The 8,562-nt window shown below is 37.7% G+C and overlaps 1 protein-coding gene and 1 long non-coding RNA gene across 2 annotated transcripts in view; both read right to left on the bottom strand.

Moving 5' to 3' along the window:
* Positions 1–8,562, bottom strand: part of LOC116674250 (coagulation factor XIII A chain-like) — a 32,082-nt gene that overhangs the window by 23,196 nt on the left and 324 nt on the right. The window lies entirely within an intron of this gene.
* LOC116674069 (uncharacterized) lies at positions 9–2,190 on the bottom strand. The gene is made up of 3 exons (XR_004327944.1): positions 2,100–2,190; positions 687–766; positions 9–25 (listed from the first exon to the last, which is right to left on the bottom strand). It is a non-coding gene; the product is annotated as an uncharacterized LOC116674069 (long non-coding RNA).

Raw genomic sequence — 8,562 nt, 5'->3', positions numbered from 1 at the left:
AACCGGCAAGGTTGGAGGTTGACACCTGAAGATTAATAAAATTAAATTAGAAATAATGAAAGAAAGAGAGGAATGATTTAATTTAAATACATTTTATATTTGTAGTTCATCAACGTGGAACTAATTTTAGATACAGAGCAGCAAAGAGGATCGATTAATCGAGTAGTTGTCAACAATGAAATTAATCATCAGCTATTTTGATAATGGATTATTTTTTGGTTTGAATTATTCTTTTATAACATAAACATTCTCTGATTCTTGGTTCTTAAATGTAAATAGGTTCTATTTTCTTCTCTCCTCTTTGAAAGTTAACTGAATGTGTTTGTGTTGTGGACAAAACGAGACATTTGAAGACACATTCTTTGGCTTTTGGACCAATTTTTTCATTCTTTTTTTATAACCATTTTATAGACCAAACAACTAACTGAGTAACCCTCAAGTTGTCCTCGGGTCAAACTTGATCTGTTTTCAAGGTTTCTATTTCCGAAAAATGAGTTTTGTTTAACCACATTGTCCAAAACAATTCAAGAATAATGCTTTCAAAACGTTGACATATACAAGTCTGTGATGACCCGTCAATATTAGACAAAAATATTCATAATTTCAGATTTTTATCTTTTTGCAAGAAGAGTGCCTTGGACCTTTCTTCTTTTTGAATTTGTAAATTGTTGGCAGTGATGCATTACCTTCTCTGGGTATCGCCCCTTGAAGGGGTTGAACTTCCTCTTTGATGGAGACATGATGGCTGGAGGTTTCACTGAAGTCACTGCACTGACAGAGAAACAAAGATTTAATGCAGGAAACATGAATAGAAAGGTCCCAATGCATGGTGAATCGCTTAATAATCTATATAAATGTGTAAAGATTACAACCTGTTGACATAAAAACTGAATCGCAATGATATTTCTAAACGACCCAGTGCGTAACTTTGGATTTCACTTGTTTGACTTTTTTCTATTTATTTAATTCTTTTGATGCGTGGCGATCTGATTTCTCCCTGCAGCTTGGTCTGGAAACCGGCACGTTTAATTCTCCTGCTTCAGTTCACAATTTTGCGGTAACCAATCACAAACTGGCTTATCTACCTGGCGTGCCATTGGCTGGTTTACCACGATAACGATAGAGAAGCGGCCAAGCAGCTTCTTGTTTACATTCAGAGCGACCACCGAATGCCACAGAAGCAAAGCTACCCGTTGATGTCGCTGTCGCTTCTACGTCACCCGGATCATTGGTCTGATTGGTTGAAGGACTATCCAATTGCGTACAGAGTCCCGCCTCTTGTGAAGAGAAAATTCAGAGCAGACTCCCCAGACCAATGCTCAATCTCAGATCCTTTGAGCTCAGCTTGGTCTGGTGATAGCCCCACTATGCACAAAGTGTCTTGGAGCTACAACAATTCTTTTCTTTGCAAAATTTGTATAAATAAAGGAATATTTTCAGTTATTTGTCTGCAGCTCTTAAAGAAAATCCTGAGTAAAAACAATTTAAAACCGTGAATTATGTGTTGAGTGTATCACTATGTCCCTATAAGATGTCATCATAAAGCCCCACAGAGACACTGTCACTCTGCACAGAGAATACAAATGGTCACATTTGGACAAAATATTCCACACGTTGAATTCAATTATGTAAAAGCCCTTATAATTTATATAAAAATGTTATAAATTTTCAGATCTTCTTCTACATTCTGTTTAAAAGATGTGAGATAAAAACACTCAAGAAGCTGTTCTGCATTACGAGTACTTTTACTTTTGATAATTTAAGTATGTGTATCTGATAATACACCTTTTGCAATGGACATGTAAATTCACAGTCTATCTTTGTAATTCATTTGATATGTTCATGTTTTAAAAAATATGCAGGAGAAATCTGTAAAATTAAATGGAATAATTACATGAAATCAGTTTTTGAAGTACTTTTTGATAAGTAGGTATAATGAAATGTATAGACTAATGAACACTTTGATCTTTGCATCTACAGATGAAATTGCACAAACAATAAGTATGATAGAATAGGTGTCCTACACTGTTTATTGTTTGTGCAGTTTAGTCATACAATGTGTGTGTATGTGTGTGTGTGTGTGTGTGTGTGTGTCTCACCGCTCAGATGAAGGAGAGAAGTGGGTCTGTTGAGTCTCTGATGAGCAGATCAGATGATGATGAGATTGACTTCAGCATCAGTTTATATACACACACTACTTCCCCTTTTTACACACACACAAACACACACACGCACCTATACTATGATACTTTTACTTTACTTTTTACATGAAGTACATCATTAAATGCTACTCAAACAACAGAATATGGTATTAATCACTAATAATAAATGATTTTGATGTTACTTTAGTATTTTGAAGCTTTTTTTAATGCTTTTCTGACATTTTTTGTTGTTGTTCTCTGCACTTTTTTGTTCTTTTTTTGAGAAGCACAATCTGATGAACAGATTAATTTGATATCTTACAAAAAGTTATGCACAACAATTGAAATTATATCCTATGAAAGCGGTCTTTCCTGTTAAATATAGCTGACAAATGTATACAATTACAGTTACGGTGTCACTTTTTGTAGCTATATGTACAAATGGTTCATGAGAGTAGCTTGGGTATTAGTACGTTAACTGCAGTAAAAGATCTGAATACTTCCTATACCTATGACAAAAACACATACATCATCAGAACTGGGAAGTGTGTGTGTGTGTCTGTGTGTGTGAGTGAGTGACCCTGACCAATACAGACACTCTGACCTGTTACTCATCAGCAGTGACATTAAAGGGTAACTACTTTTTTTTTCAACCTAGCCCCTACTTTCCTATGTTTTTGTGACTAAGTGAGTTAAAGGTACAACAATCTTTGAAACTGGTCCAGTATTAACCCTCCTGTTGTCCTCAGGTCAAATTTGACCCCTTTAAAATATGTCTATATCTTTTTAACCAAATTACCAGAGAAAAATGGATTGGATTCCATGCAATGCTATCACTTTCATTCCTGACTAAACTCATCGGTACATTCCTCTGATCTTAACTATTAGTCAAAATAATTTATAATTTCTCCTTTTTTATCTAAAAAATTAGGTAAAATTTTAGAAACAGTGGGGTTCAAAAGTTTGGGCACCCCAGGTAAAAATTTGTAGTAATGTGCATTAAGAAGTCAAAAAAAGTCAAAAAATCTCCAAAAGGCATCAAATGACAGATTAGACATTTGTATAATATGTCACAAAAAGTTCGATTTTATTTCCATCATTTACACTTTCAAAATAACAGAAAACAAAACAATGGCGTTTGCAAAAGTTTGGGCACCCTGCAGAGTTAAAACCTTGTATATTTAATTTATACTGTTTATTGATTCCATACAGGGAAATTACAGTTTACACAGTTGTTATTACACTCACTACACACAGGCCTGAACTACACACACATGCTCAGGTCTTATGCATGTACTAATGGAGAGATGTCAGATTGAGTGGGCTGTCAGTGCTGGACCAGCGCCCTGAGTGGTTGTGTGTGTGTGGGGGGGGGGGGGGGGGGGGGGGGGGCTGTGCCTTGTTCAAGAGCACCTTGGCAGTGGCCAAGAGGTGAACTGGCATCTCTCCAGCTACCAGTCCACACTCCGTACTTTTAAACCAGCGACCCTCCGGTTCCCAACCCAACTCCCTACGGACTGAACAACTGCCACCCCCTTTTCACCCTATTTCCCCATGGGTTTGTGTCTGACTGACTGGAACAACAATCTTTGGCATTGGTCCAGTATTAGGTCGGACTGCTGTAGAAGCAAAACAAAGGGAAAATTGCAACCTTCACACAACACTTTTTAGTGGACGGAGGGCTACATTGCAGCCCGGTTCGTGGCTGCCGGTTACAGCGTTCTCGCCAATGACCAATGACCAACGTCAAAGACTGTTTTTCACATTAGTCACTTAGACGATAGTTGTTGCTTAGTGGTTGTAAGTGACGTTCTACATAAAACAATAGGACATGATGCAGTACTAATCTAATCTGAAATAGGCACACATATGGCCACACTGATTGACATTAAAATACTCTAACATGTATTCATTATTGGTAAAAACAGAATATAATATTCTACATTGATAAAACTGTTTGAAAAAAGCCGTCCTGCATAATGAGAACTTTTGACATTTTAAGGACATTTTGTTGATAATACCTCTTTACTGAAGTAACACGTCAGGAGTATTTTTAGACTGTGGTATATCTACTTCTTCAGTAAAGGATCTGAGTACTTCTTCTTCTTCGGGATAAACTTAGATTTTTGTTTGGTTCAGCTGAACATCTTAAATGAGTTCAGAGGGTTAATGGAGTCTGGCCTCTAAACTCTGACTGCTGCTTTAACACGATGACAAAAACACGTTAGGAAAAACAGTATTCAACAAAAAGGAAACATGTTTTTTTGTGTTTGATGTCTAGACATTCTGTGTTTTCTATCATGCAGAAAAAAAGGAATTGGGATTGAACTTTCTGCATTTCAGATTAATATATTGTCTTACTTCATGACATTTAATCTGTTTTTTTGATTCAAAGCATCAACATGTGAATATCATCATGTTAAAGTTCTATCATGCTCTCCTACTGTTAGAGGTTTACTTAAGATGAACTGAGATGTTGGAAAGCTGTTTCCTCTGCAGGAACTTCCTCTGACCTCGACTGCTGGGCGTTCAGGTCATCATGACACGCTGCTGCTGATTGGTCAGGGGACTGTAAATTCAACTTCCTGTTTGGTGACTGGCATCTCTGAAATCAGCAACAAAAGGGATTAAGAAAGTATGACATGAAGAGCAGCTCCAGCTGCTCCCCCTGTGGACGAAGATGGATGGACACAAAGAGAAGCTGACAATACCAGACAAGATTAGGAGGCTTTCTAATTTGGGTTTCAAAGCGGCATGAGTAAGGTTTTAAAGGTCTGCTACAGAGAAATACATTTGTTCTTTTATGTGAAATATGTAGTTTCAGAGAGGGTCTCCATGAAGTGAGATGGGGGGGTGACACACAGCAAAGGCCCGCAGGTCAGACTCAAACCCGGGCCGCTGGACAAAGGACTCAGCCTACATGGGGTGCACACGCTTACTGGGTGAGCTAGAGGTAGCACAGTTGTCAGACATTTTAAGGAGTAATCTGAGCCTCTCAGGAGCAAAAAAAAAATACTTTTAGTTAACAAAAATCAAAGCTGCACAAGTGCCCCCTTAGGTTACATCGCACCTTGGTGTGTGCCGCCCGGTCACTGGGATCTCGCTCAATACTGGATCAAATTCAAAACATTTTTTTGGTCACATCAGCATTCAGCATCTATGTAACATCATTTGTTGCATGCATGTAGCACATTATGTAGACACATTATGACACAATTGTTAGTCTATTTTTATAAAAACATCTGCTGCGGAGCTATAATGGAGCCTTTTAAACATTGTCGTGTTTCTTTAGAAATAAACAGTAGACAAATAGAGTCTTTAAACGCTTCAGATGTAAAGTTATTCGCTCTCAAATTGACGTAAAAATTAATGGTGGTCAATGGAAGGCTAATGGCAGGTGATGGCTTTGTAGCGTTAAAATGGCTCCATTGGAGCTACGTTTAGAGAGGAGAGGCTTGCCCCCTTGTTTGAGATTCAGCATTGTTCATATCTGTTTTTGCCAGGTCATTGAGTTCTTGCAGGAGGTGCTGTTGCATAGTGGTTAAAGCACCTGTCTTGTAAGCAAGAGGTCTTGGGTTCAAGTCCTAACAGTGCCTGATTGTCAGCTTAGAACTTCAGCATAGTATTTGTAACAATGATGCTGCTGGCCACATTTTGGCCAGAATTGTGGGAAGGAATTCATTTTGCTGCAAAACATAAATCCAGATCAGATAACAGCAGGAAATTTATACCAGTATTTGTTATCTTAGAGTAGGACAGTCACCCAAGTGATTTTCAAACATGCCATTTATGTGTAATTACATGAATCTTCTGGAAGTTCTCCCAGATACATACAACTTTATTTTCTCTACAGATATTCACTCTCATTCATCTAGGCCAATGAATGATTTTCAGTTTTTCCTTAGTGTCAAGTCATACACTTTTATTCCATAAAGAGGTCTACTGCTTTGGAATATATTGAAATAGGTAGGTTAAATAGGTTACATTTTTAGGTTTGGTTACATCCCACTCTCTGCAGAACATTTCTGCAGGCCGTCTGAAAAAGAAAGCCAGCTGTGTAAAAAAGAACCCACCCTAAACACTGCCTCTTCTCACCCCTCCCCTCCGAGAGTGGGTACACAGCAATAACAAATAGTCTTCTTTCCGAGAGCTTTAGAGACGGCAACCCCCCCACCCCTCAAACCATTCCAAAGACTAAAATAACTTGAATTTGTTTCATGCTTCTAACTATTTAAGATAACTTAAATGGTAAAACAAATTGGGGTATATTTTTTCTACTTGCCTTTGAAAAGATTCACAATGAAATCATAGGCGTAAATTTCAGGGGGGTTCAGCAGGGGGGTTATTTTCCCCCCTCCCAATATATAGAAGACGTAGATTTGTCTCCCTCAAAAAATATGAAAGCACCCACTCCTCAAAAGAAGTAAAAATAACCGTTGAGGGGGCTCAAAACATGTCCGGAAAACAATAACTGTGTCTACTTTGCAGCATCATGGGTCAAGAACATGAAGGGAAAAATAAAGGTCTCATTTACCTCTTTCTCTGAGCCTGCTGTTATTTGTAAATAAATTATTATTACTGTTTATTATTCTTATTCTTATTCTTCTTATTATTAATATTATTATTATTCTCTAACAGATAACTTTTAAAGATGGACATGATTCCTAAAAATGCATCCTGACATGTGTGATGTTTTGAATATGCAGAAAGTATTGAACAATAAAAGAGAAAAATAATTTCCTTTACATAATAAAAACCATTTGCACCATAAATTGATGCATCAAAATTCACCAGAATGCAGGAAATGAAGAGTTTGACAGACAATATTTTGTGAAGGATGACCCCCCAGTTGTAGTGTCTCCCTCCCCAATCAATGACGAAACCAAACATATGTACTTGATTGAGAGGCAACAACATCATTAGATCTAGAGGTTCAGCAGCTGGATCTATGAAACAACATGTCTGCCCTCTGCTGGAGACCCTGAGCTAACACATCACTGTCTGTCTGTTGGCTTTAAACAGTGTTGGGGAGGAAGAGTTTATAAATGTAAATGTAATCTGTTGCATTTAACTGTGAACATGTTCATGATTACGTTTGGAGTTGTATGTGAATATTTTCTCTAAAAGGCTTATGTTGAATAATATTAATTTAGTTCTTTTGCATATTTTTCATGTGCACAATGTCTTCTTTTGCCATTTCCAGCCACAGCCGTTCAGTAAAGTTTGATGCTATTATTCTGATGCTTTTGATAGGACAGTTAAATTGCCTTAAGCTGTCTGAGAGTTGACACTATATGGCTGCATATAAAAACGTGCTCCAGTACTGGAAATATAAATCAAAAATCTGAAAAGAGTTCCAACATAACCATGCAATGCAAAGAATGTTTGTCAGCTGTCAAAATGCTGATGACCAACCTCAGTAAACATCTGCGGGAAGATAAGTTACAGTTTTTTCTGAATGCTTAAGCGCTAATCGTGATTCTTGTAGCAAAATTTCTAAAACTATTAATACGTATAGCAAAACCACTCACTGAGTTTGCAAAACTAAAAGCACAAACACTGCATTGCACTCAGTTTGCAATTTTGTAACACACATTTTGCCAAACTGTAGGCACAATTCACTGCACAACACTCTTTTTGCAGAACTTTAAACACAACTCACTGCTCACACTCAATTACCAAATTTCCAACACACTCCTAGCAAAATTATACACATGTATGGCTATCATTAACACTATTTTACCAAATGTCTGGCACACTTTCACATGTGAAAACTGTTTTAGATAATTAGTTCACTTTGCAATCAGCCTAAGCACTATAAATAAGCCACAGGTAAGCTGTCTGTGTGGAGTACAATGGATGGAGCAGTAAGAGTAAGAAAAGTGAGAATCAGAGGAGGCCGAGGGAGAGGACGTGGAGTTGAAGAAGCAAGAGGGTTAGAGGAAGTTAGAGGAAGAGGACAAGGAGGAGCAAGAAGAGGACGAGGAGGGGAAAGAGGAAGGGTAAGAAGAGTAAGAAATAGAATAACTGATGACATCAGAGCTACAATAGTGGACCATGTCATCAACCATGGGATGACCCTGAGGGAAGCTGGCCAACGGGTTCAACCTAATTTGAGCCGCTATACTGTGGCAAGCATCATTTGGACATTTCGAAATGAGAATCGGTAAGTACTTTGTAGCACTGCCATACTCTAATGAGAAACACAACAGTACCATACATGCAAAAATACTGAAATTGTTACTTTACAGAATTGCTAGACGTCCAGATGTTGGGGGCAGAGGAAGAATGTTCACTCCAGAGCAAGAGACCCATATATTGAACATGGTGATTGCCAATAATGCAATAAGACTGCACGAAATGCAGCAGCGCATAATTGATAATGACACCATCTTTCAAAATATACACAGTGTAAGCATTT

The sequence above is a fragment of the Etheostoma spectabile genome, chromosome 24, assembly GCF_008692095.1.
Source record: "Etheostoma spectabile isolate EspeVRDwgs_2016 chromosome 24, UIUC_Espe_1.0, whole genome shotgun sequence".
Lineage (NCBI taxonomy): Eukaryota > Metazoa > Chordata > Actinopteri > Perciformes > Percidae > Etheostoma > Etheostoma spectabile.
The sequence above is the reverse complement of the archived record's forward strand: the minus strand, read 5'-3'. Positions and strand labels throughout refer to the sequence as shown.